Source organism: Erinaceus europaeus, chromosome 7, assembly GCF_950295315.1.
Source record: "Erinaceus europaeus chromosome 7, mEriEur2.1, whole genome shotgun sequence".
NCBI classification, from domain to species: domain Eukaryota; kingdom Metazoa; phylum Chordata; class Mammalia; order Eulipotyphla; family Erinaceidae; genus Erinaceus; species Erinaceus europaeus.
This window is the reverse complement of record NC_080168.1, coordinates 129,051,573-129,078,314: the sequence shown is the minus strand read 5'-3', so window position 1 is coordinate 129,078,314 and position 26,742 is coordinate 129,051,573. Positions and strand designations below refer to the sequence as shown.

Below are 26,742 nucleotides of genomic sequence, written 5' to 3'. Positions count from 1 at the left end.
ACAGCTAACGCCTATAGAAAATATCATTACGCTGCTCTGACCTTAAGTAGGTTATAAATCAACCTACAAAGACAAAGAGGAAAAGTGGAGAACACACTGAAAACAATTCTTGCCTGAAACCAAAAAATCTGACAGGGAGGGGGGTCCCTTCACTCAGATGCCCACCAACCTGCATGTGTAACTGAATCCTTCGCAAGGGGCCAGAAGCCAGCTGGCTGCAGACTGCAGACAGCCAGGATGGACAGAGACCCCACTGCTGTGCAAGTTTCATGAGAACCCTGGTTCTGGGAAGTTGGCATAGATGGCTGAATCACTCCCTCAGACTGGAGAGGAGCAAGGCCACTATTAATTAGCAAGTATTGATTCAGCATCAGCGAAAAGGCTCTGCTCCAGGAAGTCACATCCTTGGATGATTTCTGTAAGTGTTTTGAATTTGTTGATAGGTAATGTTTTGCCATGGTTCACAGCACCATATTTGTTTTGTTTTTCATTCAGATAGATATAACTGTATAGCACTGGGGGAAAAAAAACAAAACTCCAGTATCTGACAGCTAAGAAAGGAATGCTTTGACTTATTGGCACTGCCTGGAAGTCCTTTAAAGCCAATTTCAGTAAAAGATTCAAGTTCCAAAAAGTTATCATAAATATAAATTTCAGATATCTGATCTCAAGAGCTACTTTTACTGTATAGTAGCCATTTTGGGATTAGTACTTTTTTGAGTAATGCAAAATAAATAATGACTGCTTAATAAATGCTTTAATAAATGCCAAAAAAATTTAAACTCAAAAGAGAGGGAAAAAAATCACTGCCTTTCCTTATCTGAGCTGCAGCCACTCTGGAGCAAAAAAGTATCAGCATCAAGTGACTAAGGGCCAGAGATGGATGTGCTCAGTTCACAGAGGGCCCACCTACACAATGCCACTGTTTGCAGGCCACTCGATGGTGTTACTGCCCAGAGAGAGAACAATCCATGTTACAGCATTTTAGTTGTGGCATAATAGCACAGCTGATGGCCTTCACGTGCCTTTATTCTATTTGTTGAAAGAATGCATCTCAAAGAAAACCACCATCACCATCATCATCATCATCATCATCATCATCATCATCATCATCATCGGTTAAGATTTTCTTCATTTGTGCACAAGAGACATTAAGAGTTGGACTCTGGGGGCCAGGCAGTAGCGCACATGGCGAAAAGCACAAGGATGGCTAAAGATCCTGGTTCAAACCCCCGGCTCCCCACCTGCAGGGGGGTCGCTTCACAGGCGGTGAAGCAGGTCTGTAGGTGTCTGTCTTTCTCTCCCCCTCTCTGTCTTCCCCTCCTCTCTCCATTTCTCTCTGTCCTATCCAACAACAACGATAGCAATAACAACAACAACAATAAACAACAAGGGCAACAAAATGGGGGGGGGGAAGAGTTGGACTCTATCACCTATATAAGCTTAGACCAGGGAAAACAGAAGCAACTGGTGGTGTCACTTTATAGGATAACAGCTCTATGTCAATAGCATACAAGGACATAAATTATGGTGAGGTCCTGTATGATACAGCAAATCCTAACAATAGGATTTTTAAAGTTAACCCTATTGGCAAATAATTTGGTTATAGCAATAACTATTGCCTTCTTAAATCCTCAGACAGCAGGAACCTTTCCTGTTCTCTACAAAGCCCATATTTCTCCCAGTCCTGGAAGCTCTGAGGTGGGGCTTGCTTTCTTGCATGCTTCTCTTAACTCATACCAACTGCTACTGCATCTGCTGATCTCAGCCTAATCAATGCGTCCATCACCACCTCTGCATGTTTCACTTCAGACTCTGTCCAGAGATGTCAAGTGTGGGGTGTCAACCCTCCAGCTTCATTACTCTGCCACCAGGTTCCAGATGCTACCATGATGCCAACCTGACTTCCCTGGGCAGAAGACCCCACCAATGTGTCCCCAGAGCCCTGCCCCACTAGGGAAAGAGAGAGGCAGGCTGGGAGTATGGATTGACATGCCAACGCCCATGCTCAGCAGAGAAGCAATTACAGAAGCCAGACCTTCCACATTCTGCATCCCACAATGACCCTGGGTCCATACTCCCAGAGGGATAGAGAGTGGGAAAGCTGTCAGGGGAGGGGATGGGATATGGAGCTCTGGTGGTGGGAATTGCATGGAATTGTACCCCTTTTATCCTATGGTCTTGTCAATACTTCCATTTTATAAATAAAAATTAAAAATAAGAGCTGTACTTGGGCAGGAAGGGGGATGTCCTTGGCTAAACAGTGGCCTGACCAGTGCCTAGCAGCCTTCAACAGCACCCCTACAGTCATGACAACCCCAATGTCCTCAGGTGTCGCTATTGTGTTCCTGAGGAAGAAATAAATAAACAAATCACTCCAGATGTGCTTATGTATACCAAATAGTAACTTGCTGGCTTGGGGGATTCTAGTCACCTTTCTGAAGATGCTGGACAGTACTTGCAATCTCCATCCTTGAGGACTGCTCGTCCAGAACAGTTGGCTCTGGGAAGCTTCTGCTATCTGCTGGCTATAAGGCTTGTTGTCCTGGTCACAGCTTTCAATGCCACAGTTTATTCAGTATCGACGCAGCGCCAGGCACTGCATTAGGGACACTGTGTACCCATGTCCACTGACTCATGGCCTGGTCGGGCTGGTCGGGCTGTTTTAGGACATGCTTTGCCACCATAAAAGAAATGTCAAGACCTTAAAAACACTCAGGAGACAGCTTGTTCTTGTCAATAAAGGAGGCCCACAGTTTCAGTTGTGAGCTGTGTTAAGACTCTTTACCCCTTTTTAGTAACTCAACCCATTCCCAACATTTAAAGGTAAGGAAAGGTAGTGGGGAGAAGGAGAGAGAGAGAGACAGAGACAGAGAGACAGAGAGACAGAGAGAGAGAGCTTTGCTATATTTGGCACTGAGCAACCCTGAGGGATTCTGCAGGCAGGACCATTACTGGAAAGTCAAAGAACACAGACCATCTTAACTGCTTGACACAGGTCCACCTAAACAATCAGTGATTTTTATAATCGCCACAAACTGAAACTCATCACTGACCTGCTTTAAATAAATGTGTGTCATGGTGAAGCAGAGGTCACAGGTTTTTTTTTTTCCCCCTTTTTCTGGTTTGGTAATATGGCAACAGGACTCAGAAATGGATGTGAGCTCATTAATCCATGCCTGGAACAAACTGGGCTTCTCCCTCTCTCTCCAACAAAGACTGAAGCACAGACAGGAGAAAAGGGGGGTGTTTGAGCTGCCTGGGCAACATACACAGAGGAGGTGGCTGGGGTGGAGAGAAAAACCTTGCAAGTCCAAAATGGCCAAAGTGACTTCCAAGTTTACAAGATGCTGGAAAAGGCTGGCGGGCAGCTGCACCTCTGAGTCAATAAAACTGTAACTTGTGTCGCGAGCTCTCCAGCGCTGGGCTCCCTGGCTGACAGAGGCTGCACAAAACCCCTCCTGTGCAGAGCAGCGGAAACTCCTAATGAGATTAGTTGGTGTGTGTGCAGACATTACTTAGCAGTGACTAAAGAGGCTCTCTCCCTGCAGCAGCCAGTGGAAAGTTCAGGGAGCTTTTTTCCCCCTGCAGCAGCAGAATCCTTTTAACCCTCTCCCCGCAGACAACTCCAAAAACAGCTCAGCCTCCCCCAACCCCCTCTTCTCCCAGGCCTGGGGTGCTGGAGTTGGGAGAGGCTTCCAGAACCAGAGGGTGGGAGGGAAGGGGCCGGCGAGGGGAAAGGGTGAGGGGAAGGGGCGAGGGTCGCCTCCAACACGACAAAGGAAACTGTAAAAGGCACATGACATGAACCTAAGGAGCACAGCACAGTTTCTTTGTGAACTGCTTCAGTGAGTCATTTTCAAGATGCTGTCTGCTGCCAGTTTCAAAGCGGAAGCGCATGGCAATTAGTCTTGCCGTTTCCAGACAAGCCAGAAACTCTCCCGACACTCGTGTTTTTTTTTTCCCCTTTCTTTCTTTCTTTCCCTTTTTTTTCTTTCTAAAAAGCCCCTTTTGCCGTTTCTGAAATAACACCGCTCGCTCCCACCACCCCCACCCCCACCCGCACCCAAGTGTTGTTTGTCTGTCTGCAGGATGATTCGATTCGGAAAACACAGCCCAAACCAGGACCTCTCTTATATTGATGTGTTGTTTTTGTTCCTTTTTTCTTTAACCCTCTGAAATTTTAACTCCCTACTCCCCCCTCCAAAAAAAAAAAAAGTTATTACAGTATTATAGGCCAACAATCAGTTCGACGCCGAAGAACCCCTTTCTAAAGATTGGGGGGGGGGGTTTCACACCAAGAGGACCCCTTGTCAGGCTCGTCTCCAAGCCCCTGTCTCCGCCGGCTTTTAAAGGTCCGGCTGGGCGCGCACCCGGAGGCGGTGACCTGGGGTGGGGGGAGGTCACCTGCTGGACTCAGCCCCCGGCCTCACCAGCTTCTGCTGCCCACCCAGCTCCCCAGCCCCGGAGTCCCAGCCTTGGTGTCAACTGCCAGCCCCGGGGAGGTGAGCGGCGGCGCAGGGACACCCGGAGGCTCGCGGGGCCCTGCTCCCCCAGGTGCCCGCAGCGCAGGGCGGGGTGTCACCCGCACCCAGGAGCATCCCCGCCAGCCGCCCCACCCCCAACCGAGCTAAAGAAAGGGGTGGGGGGAGACGAAGAAAGAAAGAAAAAGAAAAAGAAAAAAGGAAATCGCCAAGCCAACTTTGCAACAGCCCAAGCAACAGGCAGAGAAACCCTGCTACCTTACCCAGACGTGGGGGCAGCTCCAGATTCGTCTTGGGGAGGGTGGTGGGTGCAGGGGGTTCTAGGAGGAACCAGGCGAAAGCCCCCGACTTTCCATGCTGACAAGCGTCTGCAGACGGTCTGCTGCTCTTGTAATGAGATCCTGATTTCCCCCCTCTTTTTTTTTTTTCTTTCTCTCGCTCCTTTTTTTTTTTCCTCCTGTGTGAGAGAGCAGGAAGTTGGAGCAGTCAGGCCGAGTCGGCTCACTTCCTTGACTGCATTATTCCCCAGGCGCTGTGCAGACTGTGTCAACAGGCTTTTCCGCCCCGCGCCGCGCGCCCGGGCCGCAGCTGTGCCCCCGGGGCTGGGCATCCCGCCCCGCGCATCCCGCCCGCGCCCCGCGCCCCGCGCCCGGGGGAGGAGCCCGCAGCCCGCAACCCGCAGCCCGCAACCCTCAGCCCGCGGCCACTCGGCGGCCCCTCCCCAAGGCCGGGCGGAGGGGACCCCGCCGGAGCCCCTAAGCGCAAGCCGGCCTGCACGCGCGCCTTGTGGAGGCCCCGGGGTGCCCTGCTCTCCCCACGCCGGGGTCCCGAGGCTGGGCACTGCCTGGGGTCTTGTCCTGCCCAGCCTGGGCCTGAAGGCCTCCAGTGTGCAGAGAGGCTGGACTTGCCTGATGGGAGAGTCGGAGGGAAGCCTGGGGGGATCGGGATGGGGGTTCAGGGTGGGTGCTTTATGGTGGGGGGGCATGATGGCTTAGGATGAGATATTTGGGTGCGCAGAAAAGGGGGGCAGGCTGGGTGGGTGGGGAGGGTGCTGGTGGTGGACAGTTCCTGTCTGGGATTTATAAAGAGAAACAGGCAGCGCTTGGAGTAGGGGGCCTACTTCTGGGGGTGCAGGAAGCCTTAAACTGGAGGCTGGATTCTCCAGGAAGAAACCTTTCTAGATGCTGCTGATCAGCTCAGGGGTTGGGGTGGGGGGGCTGCTGCAGCTTGCATGGGGTGCCCGTGGGGCTCAAGGGGGGACCCTGAGAAATGCAGGATAAGGTGTGGGCAGATGTGGTTCTTGGTAAAGGGCTTCTCCCCCCCACCCCCACCCCCGTCTTATAAATGGCCAACTCCACTGTGTACCACATGGAGAGAGAGAGAGACAGACAGAAAGAGAGAGAGAGAGAGGAAGCTCTCCTGTGTCACTTCTTCTGAGGGCACTGATTCTGTCATGGGCTCCATCCTCACAGTCCCATCAGAACCTAATCACTCCAGAACATTCCCCCCCAATAGCCTCACTCTAGGGTGAGAGTTTCTATGTGTATTTCCGGGGCTGCTTTCCTCCCCACTATTAAATGAATAAATAAATAAATGCCAACCACCAGATTTAAAGAGTCATTGATTCTCCTAGTGTTGGGTCCCTGTTCATTAATCATTTTGTCCTGTTTTACCACCTTTCAGCCACCAAGCTGCAGATGCTACCATGACTCCAACCTGACTTCCCTGACCAGATGACTTCTCCCATGTGTCCTGGAGCCTCCCCTCCCCAGAGCCCTGCCCACCAGGGACAGACAGACACAGGCTGGGGGTGTGGATCCACCTGCCAACACCCATGTCCAGCAGAGAAGCCATGACAGAAGCCAGACCTCCCACCTTCTGCATCCCATAAAGATCTTTGGTCCAGACTTCCAGAGGAGTAAATATTAGGGGACAATGACCAGAGGACTCTGAACTCCAACTCCATCAGGACCCAGAGAGAGAAGAGGAAGACAGGAAGTGTGACTTGGAAATGAAGAGAAGACGGGACCATGGTGGGGGGAGGATATATATGGTTTTAGAAATAACAGTCAACCCGTATCTGTGACCTTGGGAGAACTACTGTAGCTTCTAATGGAGGGAGTGGGGACACAGAGCTCTGGTGGTGGGAACAGTGCAGAATTATACCCCTGCTACCTTATAATTCTGTAAATCAATATTAACTCACTAATGAAATTTTAAAAATAGAGGCATGAGGGACTCTGGAGGTAGCACAGCAGGTTAAGCGCAGGTGGCGCAAAGCTCAAGGACCAGCACAAGGATCCCGGTTCGAGCCCCCGGCTCCCCACCTGCAAGGGGGTCACTTCACAGGCGGTGAAGCAGGTCTGCTGGTGTCTGTCTTTCTCTCCTCCTCTCTGTCTTCCCCTCCTCTCTCCATTTCTCTCTGTCCTATCCAACAACAACGACATCAATAACCACAACAATAAAATAACAAGGGCAACAAAAAGGACATAAACAATAAATATTAAAAAATCTTTATTAAAAAATAGAGGCATGAGTTTAGTATTGCACCACCCATACTCCTGTTCATATATCCGTGTGTGTGTGTGTGTGTGTGTGTGTGTGTGTAGAGAGAGAGAGAAGGGTGCAAAGAGTGCAAGAACCCACAACACTGAAGCCTTCTTATGCCGGTCCTTGTGCTTAGCCCTCTGCTCTCCTGCCAGACTCCTGACACTGACGCTCCCTTCAGTGCAGTAGGGACTGGGCTCAAACCTGGGCTGTGCACTACCCAGGTGAGCTACTGTGCCAGTCCTACCTTTTTTTCTTTTCTTTCTTTCTTTCTTTCTTTCTTTCTTTCTTTCTTCTTCTTCTTCTTTTTTTTTTAAATAATTTTCTCTATTCTTTGCTACCAGGGTCTTCACTGGGGTTTGGGGCCTGCACAATGACTCCACTCTCTCATCGGACTTTTTTTTCCTTCCTTCCTTCCTTCCTTCCTTCCTTCCTTCCTTCCTTCCTTTCCTTCTTTTTCTAATAGGAAGAGAGACACCTGCAGCACTGTTCTACTGCTTGTGAAACAGGGCCCCTGCAGGTGGGGGAGAGGGGCTTGACCCTGGGCCCTTTGCTTGGCAGCATATGAATTCTATGAGGTGCACCACTGTTGGACCCGTGGACCTGCGTTTCTTGTAAAACAGACAAGAGATTGTGTGGGTCGGCTCTTACTGATTTTTTTTCTTGTCATTTTATTGGGGGACTAGTGATTTACAGCAGTTATTGACACATGGGAAACATTTCTCCTGTTAGCATGATGGGTGTCTGCAGAACACTCTCACCCCCATGGAGGTCCATTCCCACCCTCATGCACCAGGACCCAATCCTCTCACTCGCCTCCTCTCCCAGAGTCCTTTGCTTTGGTGTGATACACCAACCCCAGTCACGTGTTGCTTCATTTGATTTATGCACGTATATATTTACAGTGAATGCCAGCTTTCTGTTGCAGCCATGTGTGGTACAGATGAGGATTCAGAAAGGGTCACGGGGACATCTGGAGGGGTGTTTAAAGTAAGGAAGTAAAAGACAACTACTGGGTGGCTTTGCTGATGTGTGGAATAGAGAGAATGGAGACTTGTGCGAAAGGAAACCACGAGAAGTACATACTACTCTTGCAAAACTATGCGACTATGAGAACTACAGTGCTTATCACTGGGAGGGGCAGGGCAGGGAGGGGAGGGGGCCACGGAACTTCGGTGGTGAGTGTAACATGGAACTGCACCCCTGCAATTTAGTGACCTTGGAAACCATTATTAAATCACCAACAATTTTTTTTTAAGAACCCCCACTAGGACACTGCATTCGCCCTTCTGTGTTGTGACGGGGACCTTTGGGAAACACTGTTTTGGACCATTTTCTTTCACCCCTCCCCAGATTGGTCACCTGTAAGCCAGTGGGTGACAAGCTACAGCCCACATGTCCCCCCCTCTGCCTGCTTCTGTAGGACTTTCAAATGCAGAAAAACTGACATTTGCCTTTGAAAACCTTTTAATTGCGGCACAAGCACACAGCCGGTTTTGAGAAAACTGCACATCGTGGTTGTGCACTCACTAGAGCTCTAAAGCTGCACGGCTTTTTCATCTTGCAAAACTGAAACTCTATGCCATTAGACATATTCCCCCAGCCCCAGGCCCTGGCAACCACCATTCTACTTTCCGTTTCTATAAATATGACACTCTAGATGTCTCCTTTAAGTAGAATTGTGCTGTATTGATCCTTTTTGTGATTGACTTATTTCACTCAGCATATTGTTTACAAGGTTATCTATGTTGTACCATGTGACAGGATTTCCTTCCTTTTTGTAGTGAAATAATGTTCCACTGTATGGATAGATCACATTTTCTCATCTGTTGGGGAACATGTAGGCTACTTCCATGCACTGCTGTAGTGAAGACTAAGAATTGAGATGTTAGTGTCTAATTTCATATACTTTTTAAATTGCTTCTTGTGGAGCATGGCCTGGAGCACGTGTGACTTCATGGCTCAGGACAAGTCTTGTCATTTGGATAGAGAGACAGAAAGAGAGAGAATCAGACAGACAGGGAAAGGAGGAGATGCTTGAGCACTGAAGCTTCTACCGTTGCCAGAGTTCCTCCCATATGATGCCGAGCTGGAACCATTTCTCTGACCCTTCCATGGTAATCTTTAAAATTATTTACTCAATAATGAGCGGGAGGGCAGGGGAAGAAGAGTACTAGTCTGGTATATGTGGTGCTGAGGAGTGAGCTGGGGGTGGGGGCTAGTTTCAGAAAGCATGCCCTCCACCTACTGAGCCATCTTCTGAACAGCCACAGGATATACATGTTCAGTGGCAAAAAAAAAAAAAAAACAGTGAAGACTATGTTGTAACGTGAAAAAAAAACTATTTGTAATTCAAATTCCAGTGCTCAAAAAGATTTATCAGAACTCAGCCACATGTGGTCATTTCTATGCTGTTTATATTTTCTATGTTTCAGCGCTGCGTTGGCATTATGATGGCACAGTCCTCTAGTTGAGATGAAGACGGTATACTCTACAAAACTGAAGATATTTAAATTCTGACTCTTGACCGAAAAACTTTGCCAATCTCTGAATGAAAGCACCTGTGACAAAGGAGACTCTGCCTTCTTAAAAAAATTTAGGGGAGTCGGGCGGTGGCGCAGTGGGTTAAGCGCACGTGGCGCAAAGCGCAGGGACCGGCGTAAGGATCCCGGTTCGAGCCCCCAGCTCCCCACCTGCAGGGGAGTCGCTTCACAGGCGGTGAAGCAGGTCTGCAGGTGTCTGTCTTTCTCTCCTCCTCTCTGTCTTCCCCTCCTCTCTCCATTTCTCTCTGTCCTATCCAACAACGAACAACATCAACAATGACAATAATAACCGCAAGGAGGCTGCAACAACTAGGGCAACAAAAAGGGGGAAAAATGGCCTCCAGGAGCGGTGGATTCATGGTGCAGGCACCGAGCCCAGCAGTAACCCTGGAGGAAAAAAAAATTTAGATAGAGACAGAGAGAAGTTTAGAAGGAAGGAATAGAGAGGGAGAGAAATGACAGAGACACCTGCAGCCCTGATTCACCATCGTAAAGCTTTCCTCCTGTGTGTGTGTGGGTGGGAAGACTGGGGACTTGAACCAGGGTCCTTGTGCACTGTAATGGGTGTGCTCAACCTCACAGCGCATTGTTTGATTTTAACTCTATTTTTCTTCCTTGCTGCAGAGGAGTAACGTTCTTGCCTCACTGGGTAAAACATCTCTCTTTTTCAAATGTTACAAGCATAAATTTCATCTTCAAAAGAAAAAAAGTGAGCCATCGTGCCTCATGTAATTGCTCTAATTTATTCTTCTGGTGAGGTGGAGCACAGCTATCTGCACCATCTTGGTCCCCGGGGCAGACTTTCAAACCCTTTTCCGGCCCCTGAACCTGAACAGACCTGTGTTCTTCCCCCAACTTGTTATAAATGGCTCCCAGCTGGTTGCCCCTCGGAAGCACAATACCAGGGCTTCATCCCGAGTTCAGAAATCCGCATTTCTCCAAAACCACCCAGCCGACCTCTGTCCTCAGGAAACCCTTGTGAACGCCCTGCCCTGCTCACCCTCGAGACGTGGCTCAGAATCCAACGCTCCAAGAAGCCCTCTAACATCCGCCAGGTGAAGACCATGGCCCGTTTCTCCTGCACCCCCAAGAACACAGTGTCTGAACTTCAAAATGTCACATTATTTATATGACTCTCACTCCCCACACATGTCATCTCTGTCCCCCGAAGACCCGCTCTCCCATGTCGATGGTGGGCTCTTGAACTCACAGGTAATGATGAAAGGGAAGACTATAAATAGAGCTGTGTCAGATGACTGACTGAGGCAGGCAACGCGTCAGTCACCACGTGTGAGAAAACAAAGCAAAGGGCCCTGGGTGATGTGGAGACTGACTCCAAGTTTCTGATCTCTGGATTTCAGAGTGGATTGAAATTCATTAGCACCCAGCACCCCTCACACTCACGCGACATCCACACTGTACCAACAGAAAGGAGGGAGATGAAAGCAGAGGTGAGGTGTCAGCACTCCAGTGACTCACCACTGTTCTTCTTCTTCTAGCGTTTGCCCTTCTTACTCACCACTGTAATTCCCAAGGACAAATACAAGAGATGGCTCTGACCAGCTGCTGGTCAAAATCACTTCCTACATGACAGAAAGATACAGATAGTCACGGGTCTTTCCCTTTCAGAAATGCCCCCAGAGTTCCCGTGTAGACGACTGCTTTGGATTTCAGTTGAGCAGATGAAGACAAGACAGTATTTTTATCTCTGGTTTTGATCCTAAAAGGTGTTGGATGAAGCTCTGGAGGAAGCCAGCCTGTGTCGGGAAGTCACAGGAAACCTAGGAAGTGTGTGATGGGCAGGATGCCATACTGTGTGTCTGTCAATGGGCAGTGTGGGTGAGGGTGGTGGGGAGGTCACAAGGCCAGCTGCTTGGACCAGGGTGACATTTCAATGTGTCACAGCACAAGACGTGCAGCCTGAGGCCTCAGACCTCCCAGACTGCATCCCTGGCACTGCAACAGGCAAGAGCTGAGCAATGTCCTGGCCTCTCTTATCTCTTGTAAAAATAAATAAATAACTCTCCCAAATAAAAAATATCTCAACTGATTAACACATTAATGGTGGGAAAAGCTAAGGGCTGGAGGTAGATTACCACATGTTTTTCTCTAGGAGGATCTCCAGCAAGAAAGAGAGAAATGATGGGAGCCAGGCAGTGGTGCAGCCGGTTAAGCGCACATGGTACCATGTGCAAGGACTCACCCAATGACCAAGGTTCAAGCCCCCTGCACCCCACCTGCAGTGGGGATGCTTCATGATCAGTGACGCAGGTGTGAAGGTGTCTACATTTCTCTCTTCCTCTCTCTGTCTTCCCTCCTCTCTCAATTTCTCTCCATCCTATCCAGTAAAAGAGAGAGAGAGAGGGAGAGAGAGAGAGAATGGCTGTCAAGAGTAATGGATTTGTAGTGCTGGCACTGAGCTCCAGCAATAACCTTGGAGGCAATAAATAAGAAAAAAAAAAGAGAAAAAAGAGATGAAAAGTCTCTGATTGGCTTGAGAAGACAGAGGGGGACAGAAAGACAGACACCTGCAGGCCTGCTTCACCTCTTGTAAAGCAACCTCCCTGCAGGTGGGGAGCCGGGGGCTCGAACCGGGATCCTTACACTGGTCCTTGCGCTTTGCACCATGTGCACTTAACTCACTGCGCTACCACCCAGCCCCCTCTATCCAATAATTTAAAAAAAAAAACTAATTTAAGATTTTTTTTTCAAAGAGAGAACATTGCATTCACCACCCTCCCTGCCCACAATAATGCAAACTCCCTGACCAGATGTCACGGATAGGAAAACCATCCTTCAAAAGTATGACTGGTGCCTCACAGTTTAAAGGGTGTCCTTAGCAAGACGAGCTATGGTTCCTCATAGGGTGCGCCATATTTGCCTCTACACTAGATTAGAGCTAGTGAGCAGTGTATGGGTCCAAGGTCGAGAAAGTCCAGGTTTCCTACTGCCCTGAGGAGATCTACGAGCCTCGATGTTCCTCGAAGCATTGTCTGGAGTAGCCAGGGTTTGGCAACAGCTCAAGTGCCAATGGTGGGTGAGTGGATTAGGAAGTTGTGTATTTGCATGATGGAATACTCCTCAGCTGTAAGAAGTGCTGAGATCCTGTCTTTATTTATTTTTATTTATTAGCTAGAGACAGAAAGAAATTAGGAGGGGGAGATAGAGAGGAGAGAGAGAGACAGAGAAACACCTGCAGCCCTGCTTCACCACTCATGAAGCTTTCCCCCTGCAGGTGGGGACCAGGGGCTTGAACCCCAGTCCTTGAACACTATAACGTGTGCACTTACCCAGGTGCGCCACCGCCTGGCCCCTAGACCTTGTCTTTTGTCACAGGAAGGTGAAGCTAGAGGGAATCATGGCAAGTGAACTATGCCAGAAGAAGGGTGAATACTAAAGGGGTCTCACAGGGGGAACTTAAACAAAAGCAGGATAAAATACAGGGGGAAACATTAGTAAACTGTCAACTGTTCCAACAGATGCAAAGACTCAAACAGGGAGGCAGGTGCGGATTAAAAGGAGTTTGGGGGCCCAGCACCCCACCCACGGTGGAGGGACTGGAGTTTGGTGGTGAGTGAGAGCACTGGCACCTATCTTGGGGGAGATGTGAAACTGTATCCTGTGACTACAGTCTTGCAAAACATCTTCCTCAGATGCTTTTCAGCAAGTAAATAAAATTCAGGATTTCTGACTGCAGTTCAAGTCCTTTCTGCGACAGGTGGCTGTTCTCAGAAGAGAGGACCCGGGGAGTCGGGCGGCAGTGCAGTGGGTTAAGTGCACATAGCATGAAACTCGAGGACCGACATAAGGATCCTGGTTCGAGCCCCCAGCTCCCCACCTGCAGGGGGGTCACTTCACAGGCGGTGAAGCAGGTCTGCAGGTGTCTGTCTTTCTCTCCCCCTCTCTGTCTTCCCCTCCTCTCTCCATTTCTCTCTGTCTTATCCAACAACAATGACATCAATAATAACTACAGCAGTAAAACAAGGGCAACGAAAGGGAATAAATAAATAAATATTTTTTAATAAAGCAGAGAAGACCTTGAGTAGTGCTAAGAGAAGTAGCTGGAAAAGAGACTTAGTGAGAGTAAAGGTTCACCACCAACTTGTGCCTCAGACCCAGCCTCTTCCCCCTGAAACTGAGAATGGAGGTCACTGGATCAGAGCATCTAAGAGCCCGGACGTGCGGTGGAGGATCTGAACGGTTCTCGGCAGTCACCCGCCTCCCACCACAGTTATTCACTCATTCCTGTCTCAGAAGCCCACACTCAAGGAATCCCATCAGCAGAAGGCTGGGACATTTTAATTTGACACCAGGAGCACTGAACTGGAAACTCTTCCTCCAGTCCACAGTGGGAAATGAAGTCCCAAATCCCAACACATACATAGACAAAATCCAAGTCAAATAATTTTGTAAAGCAATTGACGGTTTTCTTCTCTTTCTTTTTTTCAGTCTTATTTTATATTTCCTGTGTACTATCAGATAGCTTCTGTTTTATTTTCTAGAATAAACTGATTCCAGCCCACCAATTTGATTTCTGCCCTCCCCCCATGGCTTAAATTGCACAGATTAGAAAGGTGAAAATTGAGGATGGCAGTGAGAACAGAGAAAGGTAGACAGGCTCAGAGAAGCCAGATAAGGCCAAGTGGGAGAAAGAGCCTCAAGTAAAAGGCACAGTGCTTAGCTGTATACACAAACCAGTGTCCTCAACACTCTCCCTTCATCTCATCTCCCACCTCACCAAGCACATTCTCTCCAGCATGAGGCTCTCTGTCCAAAACAGAATGTTTCAAAGATACTACTGAACGTCCTGGTGTTGACTGAGCCAGCCAGTTCCATGAGGTACTAGAGGTACATTCGCTGTGTACCTAACCAGATGCTGCCATCACCGGGGTGGCGATAGGTGGAGTCGTAGTAATAGTAGTAGTAAGATGATCATGATAATTACTGTTATTTTACATAGAGACATAGAAAGGTAGAGAGAGAAAGAGTGAAAGAGATCATAGCAAGGAAGGTTCCTTCAATGTGGTGGGGGCTAGGCTTGAACCTGGGTCATGTCCACGGAAAAGCAGTGCACTGTCCAAGTGAACTATTTGGCCTAGGACATGTATGGTTTTTAAAAAAAATTTCTTTATTGGGGCATTAATGTTTTACATTTGACAGTAAATACAATAGTTTGTACATGTATAACATTCCCCAGTTTTCCATATAACAGTACAACCCCCACTAGGTCCTCTGTCATCCTTCTTGTATCTGTATTCTCCTCCACCCACCCCACCCCAGAGTCTTTTTCTTTGGTGCAATACGCCAATTCCAGTTCAGGTTCTACTTGTGTTTACTCTTCTGATCTTGTTTTTCAACTTCGGCCTGAGAGTGAGATCATCCCATATTCATCCTTCTGTTTCTGACTTATTTCACTTAACATGAATTTTTGAAGGTCCATCCAAGATGGGGTGAAAACGGTGAAGTCACCATTTTTTTTTACAGCTGAGTAGTATTCCATTGTGTATATAGACCACAACTTGCTCAGCCACTCATCTGTTGTTGGACACCTGGGTTGCTTCCAGGTTTTGCCTATTACAAATTGTGCTGCCAAGAACATAGGTGTACACAGATCTTTTTGGATGGGTGTGTTGGGTTCCTCAGGATCTATCCCCAGGAGAGGAATTGCAGGGTCATAGGGTAGGTCCATTTCTAGCCTTCTGAGAGTTCTCCAGACTGTTCTCCACAGAGGTTGGACCAATTGACATTCCCACCAGCAGTGCAGGAGGGTTCCTTTGACCCCACACCCTCTCCAGCATCTGCTGCTGTTACCTTTTCTGATGTGTGACATTCTCACAGGAGTGAAGTGGTATCTCATTGTTGTCTTGATTTGCATTTCTCTGGGGTCTCAGGACTGCAACTCTGGTCCATTACCTCTGCACTCTTTCACCATCTCTATAGGTCTTTAATTTACATCGTCACTAGCACAACGCCAGCATGTCGTGTTTTGCACATGAAAATAATCGACTGGAGGCTGCATGGTACATCTTTGGATCCACATGTTACCATGTGCAAGGATCTGGGTTTAAGACCCTGGTCCCCACCTGCAGGGTGAAGCTTCACAAGTACTGCAGGTCTCTCTCTCTCTCTCTCTCTCTCTCTTCCCCTCTGTTTTTCCCCCTCCTTTCTCAATTTCTCCCTGTCCTATCAAATAAAGATAAATACAAATTTTAAATAAAAAAAAAAGAAATTTCCACTAAAAAAGAAAAAAATATCAACTAGTGTAGGGCAAACAATTAAAAGACACAACATTGTTTTCAGTTTTTGTCCACTGATTACCATACCTACGGCTGAAAAAGAAAACTGGGAGTAATCTTTGTCTTCCTTGACTTTGAGATGCCTCACTCCTGGGGGAAGACCAGATATTTCTTGAAATAACTACAGAGGAACTCGTTTATAACACACAACATTTCTTTTCTGAAGTGACTGAACTGCTTGTCTTACCTGTCCAGGGGAACCCCCAGGTACCCAGGAAACCAAATTCACATTTGAGAATGTGTTGTCTGGTGAGCCAAGATGAAAGTACCATGACTGGAGTGACTGTCTCATCACTGAGGGTCTCTCTGAACACACCTGCCCACCCCGCCCACTCACATGCCATCATCCAGCCAAAGGTGCTCTTCTTCTTCCTGCTCCCTCTCTGATGACGCCCTGTACCGTCCCACATTCTCCTTTAGACACTAAACTTCAGTCTAGTAGTTGTTCCAGGAGACCTCAGAGTTGTCTGTTGTTGTTTTTTTCCCCTGTTACATGTGGATTTAATTTGGCCAATGTAGTTTTCCAAATGAAAACTGACTTCCAAACCTCAGATTGAATCTGCCTGTGGGCTTCACATACTGCCCACCCCTCCCAACTGCCATGACCTGGCACCAAAGAGACCTGCACTGGGCCTGCCCTTGAGGACTGACCAGGCTAGTTCCTTGGTCCAGCCAAGGACTCTGTCCTGAATGTATAGTGGAGGCGGCGTGAACTGATGGGGAGCAAAGTATGGATTTAGCTGCCGGGTGGGAGCCAGACGACCAGGGACTCATGGCTGAGCTGTATGCAGTATCTCTTTATTCATGTAGAGTGCAGCACAATCTAAACTAAGCTATCTCTGATCACAATCCTGTCCTTATATATATATACTCGCCAAGTAGGGTGGAAACAGGATGTGATGTAGAGAGGGTGGAGCGAAAAAAGACTGGTGCAAATCAGGATGTACTAGGAGAGGGGGCGGAGCAAAAAGACGTCATGAACCAGTGGGATTAAACCAGTGCCCTGCAGGCAGGGCGGTGCTCAGTTAACAGTGGTTATGTAAATAGAATACAGTGTTAAGCAGGGGATTAAACCAATGAAACAGAAGGGGTTTTAGAAGCATACCAACACTTAGCAGTCAGGCTCTCATTCCCACCCTGTGACAGGATGTTTGGGAAAGACACACTCCCATCTTGAAAATGGCAGGCTTAAGAGTGTGGGGGGAACACATAGTTCAGAAAAGCCCCCTGCGACCGGAAGCCATTCACTCCTTCACTGATCTATTCACTCCTTCATCAGATATGCACTAGTACCTCCTAAGTGTTACAGTTGATAGCACCACTGAAAGGCAAGAAGAGGAAAACACAATATTGGGCTGAGGAGACAGCATAATGGTTCTGCAAAAGACTCTCCTGTCTAAGGCTCTGAGGTCTCAGGTTCAGTCCCCATCACCACCATCAGCCAGAGCTCAGCAGGGTTCTGGTCTCACTCTTCCTCTGTATCTCGTGCATTAAAAATAAATAAATAAATGAAATTAGAGGCTAGGCGGTGGCACACCTGGTTGAGCACACACATTACAGTACACAAGGACTCAGGTTCAAGTCCCTGGTCCCCACCTACAGGGGGAAAGTGTCACGAGTGGTGAAGCAGGGCTGCAAGTGTCTCTCTTGTCTTTCTCCCTCTCTCTTTCCCTCCCCTCTCAATTTCTCTCTGTCTCTAATAATAAATAAAAATATTAAATAAAAATTAAAAAGACACATTATCTGCCTGCAAGAGCTTCCAGTCATAACAGTTCTTGATTCAAAATATAAGGGGAAAAAAAATAATGATGCCACCTCAGGGAATGAAGCCAGAGCCACGTGCCTACTGCTGAGTGGTTTCTGCCCGATTCCTCACTCTTTATTTCTCGGGCGGGGAAGAAGTGACACAGGGAGGGAGGACAGAGACACTGCTGTCCTGTGCATGCAGGCTCCCTCGTGCTCTCCCTGCTCCTCCCACGGTGGGCTGCAGGGTGAACTCGGAGCAGCAGTGTGTGCTGTGCGCAGGGAGCCAGTCCTGGCCCGAGAAAATGCCATTATTGCAGGGGGGATCGACCAGGGCTGTGTGGAAGAGCCTCGACTAAGGAATCCGGTGGTTTTTGGTTCATATTCGGTCCTGGGGCCTTGGACATGTTTCTTTACCCTCTAAGTCTCCACTTCCTTGGCCCTTTCCCAATTTCACGTTTGACCTTCAGCATGAGGAAAACAACCTCCACTCAAGCAGACTGGTCTTTTAAGAATGCAAAGCACGACCTGCCACTTAGAATCCTCTGCTGTGCCCCCCTAAAGACTGATTCCTGACCATCCTGCCATCAATGAGGACACTGTGTCACATGGTCACCCCACCTCTGTCTATCTGTCTGTCTTCTCACTGCCCCCTCCAAGACACCATAGACCTTCCTACTGTTTTTTTTTCTTTTTAAAAATTTATTTATTGATTCACGAGAAAGAGAAAGAAAGGAGGAGAGTAAGAACCAGACATCACTCTAGCACATGTGCTGCCGGGAATCGAACTCGAGACCTCATGGTTGAGAGTCCAATGCTTTATCCACTGCACCACCTCCTGGACCACCTGTTTTTCTTTTTCTTTTTTTTCCAAATGAATTTGCATCTCATGGTCTTTTTGAAGAATCCTCAAAATCAGCTCGTGATATATATTATTTATTTATTTACGCCCCCAGGATATCACTTCTGGTGGATACTTTTTTCCATTATTTTTTCTTTATACTTATTATTATTGTTATTTGACAGGACAGAGAGAAATTGAGAGGGGAGGGGAGATAAGGAGGGAGAGAGAAAAACAGACACCTGCAGACCTGTTTCACAGCTTGTGAAAACCTTCCCCCCCCCCGCAGGTGGGAAGCAGGGGCTTGAACCTTGGTCCTTGGACCTGGTGAATATGTACACAAAACCAGGGGCCACACTGCCCGATCCTCCAAGTGTCCTATTGTCAAGAGGCCTTTCCAGTCCAGTCAACTCTATCCCATTTTCCTGTTCATGCTTTCCACCACCCACCCCTGTGTCTCTTATTATTTCCATTGTACTGTCCGGTCTACTTGTTTCAAGAGCGTCAGTTCCCCAGAGGCAGAGTCTGCATCTCTCTTCTTCACTGTGTCTCTCTCACTACGGCACTGCCGGCACATAACAGATGCTCAATAAATATTCTTTGAATGTGTACGGCTGTCATTTTACTGCCATGGTCATCAGGTGGCAGGACATTTACCTCAGCAAACACTTCATAGGCAATGTCTCCATCTTGAGCCAGACAGATGAGCACACTCGTTTTCATGACTGAAACCCACAGTGGAGGAAGACAAGTGGGCAACAGAATCAGAATGGAGGCCACGGCCCCTGGGAGGGACTTAGGCCAGGTATCAAGAGTTTCAGAAGGGGGTCAGGTGGCGGCGCAGCGGATTAAGCGCAGGTGGCGCAAAGTGCAAGGACCGGCAGAAGGATCCCGGTTCGAGCCCCCGGCTCCCCACCTGCAGGGGAGTCGCTTCACAGGCGGTGAAGCAGGTCTGCAGGTGTCTGTCTCTCTCCCCCTCTCTGTCTTCCCCTCCTCTCTCCATTTCTCTTTGTCCTATCCAACAACAACATCAATAATAATGATAATAATAACCACAGCAATGATAAAATAACCAGGGTAACAAAAGGGAAAAAAATGGCCTCCAGGAGCAGTGGATTCAAGGTGCAGGCACCAAGCCCTGGCAATAACCCTGGAGGCAAAAAAAGAAAAAAAGCTCCAGAAGGGCCTGGGTGGTGGTGCACCTGGTTGGGCGCTCACATTACAGCAGGACCCGGGTTCAAGCCCCTGGTCCCCACCTGGTCCCCACCTTCATGAGTGGTGAAGCAGGGTTGCAGGCATCTCTCTGTCTCTCTCCTCACTATCTCCCCTCTCAGTTTCTCTCTGTCTCTATCTAAGAATAAATAAAAATATTTGAAAATACAAAAATAAGAGTTCAGAGGGCTGAATTCTGGATCTAATGTTGCCTCGAGTTACCTCTGTTCCTCAGCTTCTCAGGTGTCCATTCCTTTCATGTGTGATAACACTAGCAGCAGAGAAAGGCTGAGCTGGCTGGAAGTCCCCCTGGCGCTGATGTTCGGCGCTGCTAGAACGGGGCCGCATGTGGGACAGCTCCGAGGTCTGTGGAAGGTGCCACAGGAGAGCTGCTGAGGGCAGTGTGAAGGGTGAGCAGAGCCCTGCACAGCTAGAGCCCTCCTCACTGCAGCACCTCCTGCACAGGGCCTGCACACAACTGCTCACAGGGATGGGCTGAACGAGCGAGTGAATGAATAAATGCCATCTGGTGTGGCAGAGAGAGGGAACTGGCAACTCTGACTCAGAAGGAAGGGGTGCTGAGTCACCAGGCCACTTCCTATCTGCCCAGTGTCCTCCAAGCCGAGTCCTGAGGGTGGGAAGGCGGCAAAGTGCTGACCTCTGGCGGGTCTGTACACAGCGGTGCTGGGAGAAGAAGGTCTTCCAGGTCCAGGCTGGGAGAGAACAAGACAGCTGCTTGACCCTTGTGCAAGTTCTCTGCAGGGAAAACCCTAGCCACCTAGCTAAAAGGTCACAGGGCTTGCCTGCCCGATACCTTTATTCCAATCGATAAGCCAGTGTTTAGAATTCTAATGTTATCTTTCTATCTATCTATCTATCTATCTATCTATCTATCTATCTATCTATCTATCTATCTATCTATATCTAGGAGCTGAATCTTATACAGAGAAGATTTCACCACTGGGTCAACTTTTTCTCATTCAGAGAGAGAGAGATACAGAGAAACACTTCAGCATCAGAACTTCTCCTAGTGTAGTGACACTCCCCTGTGCTGCCAGGATTCAAGCCTAGACCTCCCGGATGGCAGAGCTTACACACCACCCCGTGAACTCTCTCTCCGACCCAGGACGCCAGCTTTAAAAGGAGCTGTCTCGGTTGTCTACACCAGAGAGCATCAAACTACCACTCAGCGGGCCCAAGCAACAATCGTTGTATTTACTCATGATTCTGTGGGTCAGCAATTCCGGCTGGGCTCAGTGAGGCAGTTCCTCTTCTGTTCTTGTCTGGGACCACTCATGTGACCGAGTTCATCTGGTGACTTCACAGACACTGGATGGTCCATGATGTATTTATGTTTGTTGGCTGGTGCAGGAAGTTGACTGCACATGAGCTTATTCCCAGAAGTGAGTCTAGGCTTGTTTGAATGGCCACAGCATCTTTCCAAGAACATGACAACAGACACTCCAAGACCTCTCAAAGCTTAGCCTTAGTGCACATGTTACCATGCACAAGGACCCTGGTTCAAGCTCCCCGTCTCCACCTGCAGGGGGGAAGCTTCACAAGCAGTGAAGCAGGGGTGTACGTGTCTCTCTTCCTCTCTCCCTCCCTCTCCCTTCTCAATTTCTCTCTGCCCTGCCTAATAAAATAAATAGTTTTTTAAAAGTTCGCATCACATATAATGTCCCTTGTACTGGAGTCTATTAATCAAAGCAAATTTCAGGGTTATCCCAGATTCAAAGGGAGAGTGAATGGATTCTATTTCTTGATGAAAGAAAAAGCCAGGACTTGGAGGAATGGGGGAGACTGTGGCCACTTTTGCAAGCCTTCCATTGCAGAGGGCTTGAGGCTCACATGGTGCTCTCACTGTACAAGAGGCTAAGAGATTTGGTCCAGTTCAGAGCCGGAAATTTCACCTGAGGCTGAGAACCCAAGCTTCCTGCATCCCAGTCTAATGTTTTCACCACTTCAAGGACACTGTCCATCGGTAGCCTCAGCTTCTTCATCCAGACCCGACTGTCTGTTTCTTAGACAGTCGTTGGAGCCTCCCCATAACTCAGGCTTTCTCCTTTTGACTACTGAACCGCTGAAGATTTAGGAACTGAGCAGCTGAGTTCTGTTCCCAAGGCTAACTACAGCTGCCTTGGTTCTGTGAGTCTTCTTCTTCTTTTTTATTTTTATTTATTTATTTATTTTGCTTCCAGAGTTATCATTGGGACTTGGTGCCTGCACTATGAATCGTCAGGTGGTAGCATACTGGGTTAAGTGCACATAATGTGAAGCACAGGACTGGTGCGAGATCCTGGTTCAAGCTCCTGGCTCCCCACCTGCAGGGGGTTTGCACAGGTGGTGAAGCAGGTCTGCAGGTGTCTTATCTTTCTCTCCCCCTTCTCTGTCTCTCCCTCCTCTCTCAATTTCTCTCTGTCCTGTCCAACAATTATAACAACAACAACAATGGAAAAAAGATGGCCTCCAGGAGCAGTGAATTTGTAGTGCAGTCACCGAGCCCGAGCAATAACCCTGGAGAGGGAGGAGGAGGAGAGGGAGGAGGAGGAGAGGGAGGAGGAGGAGAGGGAGGAGGAGGAGAGGGAGGAGGAGGAGGAGAGGGAGGAGGAGGAGGAGAGGGAGGAGGAGGAGAGGGAGGAGGAGGAGAGGGAGGAGGAGGAGGAGAGGGAGGAGGAGGAGAGGGAGGAGGAGGAGAGGGAGGAGGAGGAGAGGGAGGAGGAGAGGGAGGAGGAGGAGAGGGAGGAGGAGGAAAGGGAGGAGGAGAGGGAGGAGGAGGAGAGGGAGGAGGAGGAGAGGGAGGAGGAGAGGGAGGAGGAGGAGAGGGAGGAGGAGGAGAGGGAGGAGGAGGAGAGGGAGGAGGAGAGGGAGGAGGAGGAGAGGGAGGAGGAGGAAAGGGAGGAGGAGAGGGAGGAGGAGGAGAGGGAGGAGGAGGAGAGGAAGGAGGAGGAGAGGGAGGAGGAGGAGAGGAAGGAGGAGGAAAGGGAGGAGGAGGAGAGGGAGGAGGAGGAGGAGAGGGAGGAGGAGGAGAGGGAGGAGGAGAAGGAGGAGGAGGAGAGGGAGGAGGAGGAGAGGGAGGAGGAGGAGAGGGAGGAGGAGAGGGAGGAGGAGGAGAGGGAGGAGGAGGAAAGGGAGGAGGAGAGGAAGGAGGAGGAGAGGGAGGAGGAGGAGAGGGAGGAGGAGAGGGAGGAGGAGGAGAGGGAGGAGGAGGAGAGGGAGGAGGAGGAGAGGAAGGAGGAGGAGAGGGAGGAGGAGGAGAGGAAGGAGGAGGAAAGGGAGGAGGAGGAGATGGAGGAGGAGGAGGAGAGGGAGGAGGAGGAGAGGAAGGAGGAGGAAAGGGAGGAGGAGGAGATGGAGGAGGAGGAGGAGAGGGAGGAGGAGGAGAGGGAGGAGGAGGAGAAGGAGGAGGAGGAGAGGGAGGAGGAGGAGAGGGAGGAGGAGGAGAGGGAGGAGGAGAGGGAGGAGGAGAGGGAGGAGGAGGAGAGGGAGGAGGAGAGGAAGGAGGAGGAGAGGGAGGAGGAGGAGGAGAGGGAGGAGGAGGAGAGGGAGGAGGAGGAGAGGGAGGAGGAGGAGAGGGAGGAGGAGGAGAGGGAGGAGGAGGAGAGGGAGGAGGAGAGGAAGGAGGAGGAGAGGGAGGAGGAGGAGAGGGAGGAGGAGGAGAGGGAGGAGGAGAGGGAGGAGGAGGAGATGGAGGAGGAGGAGGAGAGGGAGGAGGAGGAGAGGGAGGAGGAGGAGAAGGAGGAGGAGGAGAGGGAGGAGGAGGAGAGGGAGGAGGAGGAGAGGGAGGAGGAGAGGGAGGAGGAGAGGGAGGAGGAGGAGAGGAAGAGGAAGGAGGAGGAGAGGGAGGAGGAGGACAACAGCAGGGTGCAGAGGACTGGGGCGGATGGAAATTTCTGAGAAACTAGAGGGGACACCGTGTGTGCTGGGAGGAACAAACACATGGAGAAGGTGGCATGGACAGGTGAGCCAGGACCAGGCCACATGGGGCCCTGGGGGTCTGGGAAAGACCCTTGACTCTCCCTCTCCCTCTCACCTCCCTCTCCCTCTCCTCTCACTTTCCTTCACCCTCACCCTCTCCCTCTCCCCCCCTCACCCTCTCCCTCTTCCTCTCCCCCCCTCACCCTCTCCCTCACCGTCTCCCTCTCCCTCACCGTCTCCCTCTCCGTCGCCCTCGCCCTCTCCCTTTGATTGGTTTTATTTATTACATACGAGAAAGTGGTTTCTTATGAACTAGAAAGAGACAGTCAGAGTGCCAGTCCGGCACATGCAGTATCAGACCACAAGCCAGGAAACCTCAGACCTGCAAGTCCAGTGCTTTCCCAGTTGACTTATTTTCCCAGCCAACTGGTGTGTGTGTGTGTGTGTGTGTGTGTGTGTGTGTGTGTGTGTGTGTGTGTGTCTTTCTCCTTAGGGCCTTGTATTGGTATGATTTCATTGCACCCTGAGTGACTTTCTTTTAAGTTAATTTATTTATTGAGGATAGAGAAAGAAATTGATAGGGAAGGAGAGAAAGATATGCACCTACGGCATTGCTTCACCACTTGTGGAGATCAGGAACTTGAACCCAGGTCCTGTGCATTGGAATGTGTGCACTCTACTGGGTGTGCTGCCACCCAATCCCCCCAGGGCTTGAACCTAGAGACGCCACTCTGCCCTCCTGGATCTGCTGCCCCTCCATTGACTTATTCTCAAACCGTCCCTAAATGCGTCAACACATGCACACACACACATACACACTCACACACATACACTCACACACACATACACACATGTGCGCACACACACGCACACACACATACACACACTCACACACACATGCACACACACACATACACACACATACACACTCACACACACATGCACACGCACGCACACCATAGGAGCATTCAATCAATTTAACACAGTTGATGGGTCCCCTCCCCCAACACACACACACACACACGCACATACACACACACACACACACTCACACACACACATGCACACACACATACACACACATACACACTCACACACACACGCACGCACACCATAGGAGCATTCAATCAATTTAACACAGTTGAAGGGTCCCCTCCCCCAACACACACACACACGCACATACACACACACACACACACACGCACATACACACACACACATACACACACACGCACATACACACACACATACACACACATACACACACACACTCACACACACACACACACACTCACATGCACACACACACACACACACGCACGCACACCATAGGAGCATTCAATCAATTTAACACAGTTGATGGGTCCCCTCCCCCAACACACACACACACCAGACTCCTTCCTGGTGGAGACCTGGTGCCTCTTAGTCCCTGCTCTAATACCACTTCCTTCTAGTGGGTGCCCCAGGCCACCTGCCAGTCTCTGTGAGGTGCCCTGATCAATGAGTCCTTTTTCTTCTCAGGACTCACAGTAACTGTAATTGCATACTTACCCAGCAGGGTGGGAAAAATATATATATATACATTATACAGCCCAGGTGCTTTATTATTTTTCAGGTAACTTGTTTCTTTCATCAAATTAATTTAAATTAATTTATACTTATGGGAAAGACAAAGAGTGTGTGTGAGACCAGACTGGTCAACTCTAGCTTATGGTGTGTTGAGTGTTGAACCTGTGACGTCTGGGGCCTTGGGTGACTAAATCTTGTTCTCTGACACACTGAGCTATCGCCCTGACCCCAAATTTTATTTTTCAAAAGATTTACCTGTGAGAGCTGGGAAGATAGCATAATAACAATGCAAAAGACTTTCGTGCCTGGGGCTCTGAAGTCCTAGGTTCAGTCTATAGCAACCAAAACCCAGAGCTGAGCAGTGCCCTGGTATTTCTCTGTCTCATAAAACAGAACAGATCCAAGCAATATATATTTACTTATGAGGCAGAGGGAGAGTTTCGGTGGTGGTATGAGGCGACTTACACGCATCAAGTGGAGGTATGAAATATGCCTGAGGGAGTTGGGCGGTAGCCACAGTGGGTTAAGCACAGGTGGCGCAAAGTGCAAGGACCAGTGGAAGGATCCCGGTTCGAGCCCCTGGCTCCTCACCTGCAGGGGAGTAACTTCATAAGCAGTGAAGCAGGTCTGCAGGTGTCTTTCTCTTCACCTGTCTTCTTCCTTCCTTCCTTTCTTCCTTCCTTTCTTTCTTTCTTTCTTTCTTTCTTTTTTCCTTTCTCTCTTTCTTTCTTCCCTTTTGTTGCCCTTGTTGTTTTTATTGTTGTAGTTATTATTCTTGTCATCACTGTCAGATAGGACAGAGAGAAATGGAGAGAGGAGGGGAAGACAGAGAGGGGGAGAGAAAGACAGACACCTGCAGACCTGCTTCACCGCCTGTGAAGCGACTCCCCCGCAGGTAGGTGGGAAGGCGGGGGCTCGAACTGGGATCCTTATGCCGGTCCTTGGGCTTTGCACCACCTGCACTTAACCCGCTGCGCTACTCTAACTCCCCTCTCCCCCTTTCTGTCTTCCTCTCCTCTCTCTATTTCTCTCTGTCTTATCCAACAATGGTGACATCAATAACAACAATAATAAGTACAACAATAAAACAACAAAAGGGAATAAATAAATAAATATAAAAAACCAGAAAATATGCCTGAAATCTGGTTCTTTTTAAAGACAATGTTAGATCACTGGTTACAAAATAAAATAAAAGATAACTTTAGTTGGTGAAAGAGAAGCCAGAACATCTCTCTAGCAAATGTGGTTCTGGGGTCAAACTCAGAGCCTCATGTACGCATCCCTGTACTCCACCACTCAAGTGCCAGCCAATCACATAGAAATGAGTAAATATATAAACACACACATGCACACACAAGCACACACACACACACATACACACACACACACACAGATAACACCTGATGTTATCTGCTTACACTGCTTTTAATGGGGGCAAGGACAGAGGAATAGAAGGAGGAGTGATAGGAACAACAACAACAAAAAAAACCCTCCACTTGCCAATGAGCTTTCTTGGGTTAAAAATATCTGCCCCCCACACACACCCAGACTGGGGAGATATGCAAAATGGTTATGCAAAAAACCTTTAT

At 49.1% G+C, this 26,742-nt stretch overlaps 1 protein-coding gene across 2 annotated transcripts in view; it reads right to left on the bottom strand.

Annotated features, from left to right (window-relative positions):
• Positions 1-5,162, bottom strand: part of ELK3 (ETS transcription factor ELK3) — an 83,809-nt gene extending 78,647 nt beyond the window's left edge. The window contains exon 1 of one of the 2 annotated variants that reach the window (XM_060195579.1): positions 4,748-5,162. The gene's annotated coding sequence lies outside the window, so the exon portion shown is untranslated. The remainder of the gene's footprint in view (positions 1-4,747) is intronic. The other variant, XM_060195580.1, reaches the window with a different exon arrangement.
• Between the last annotated feature and the right edge of the window lie 21,580 nt (positions 5,163-26,742).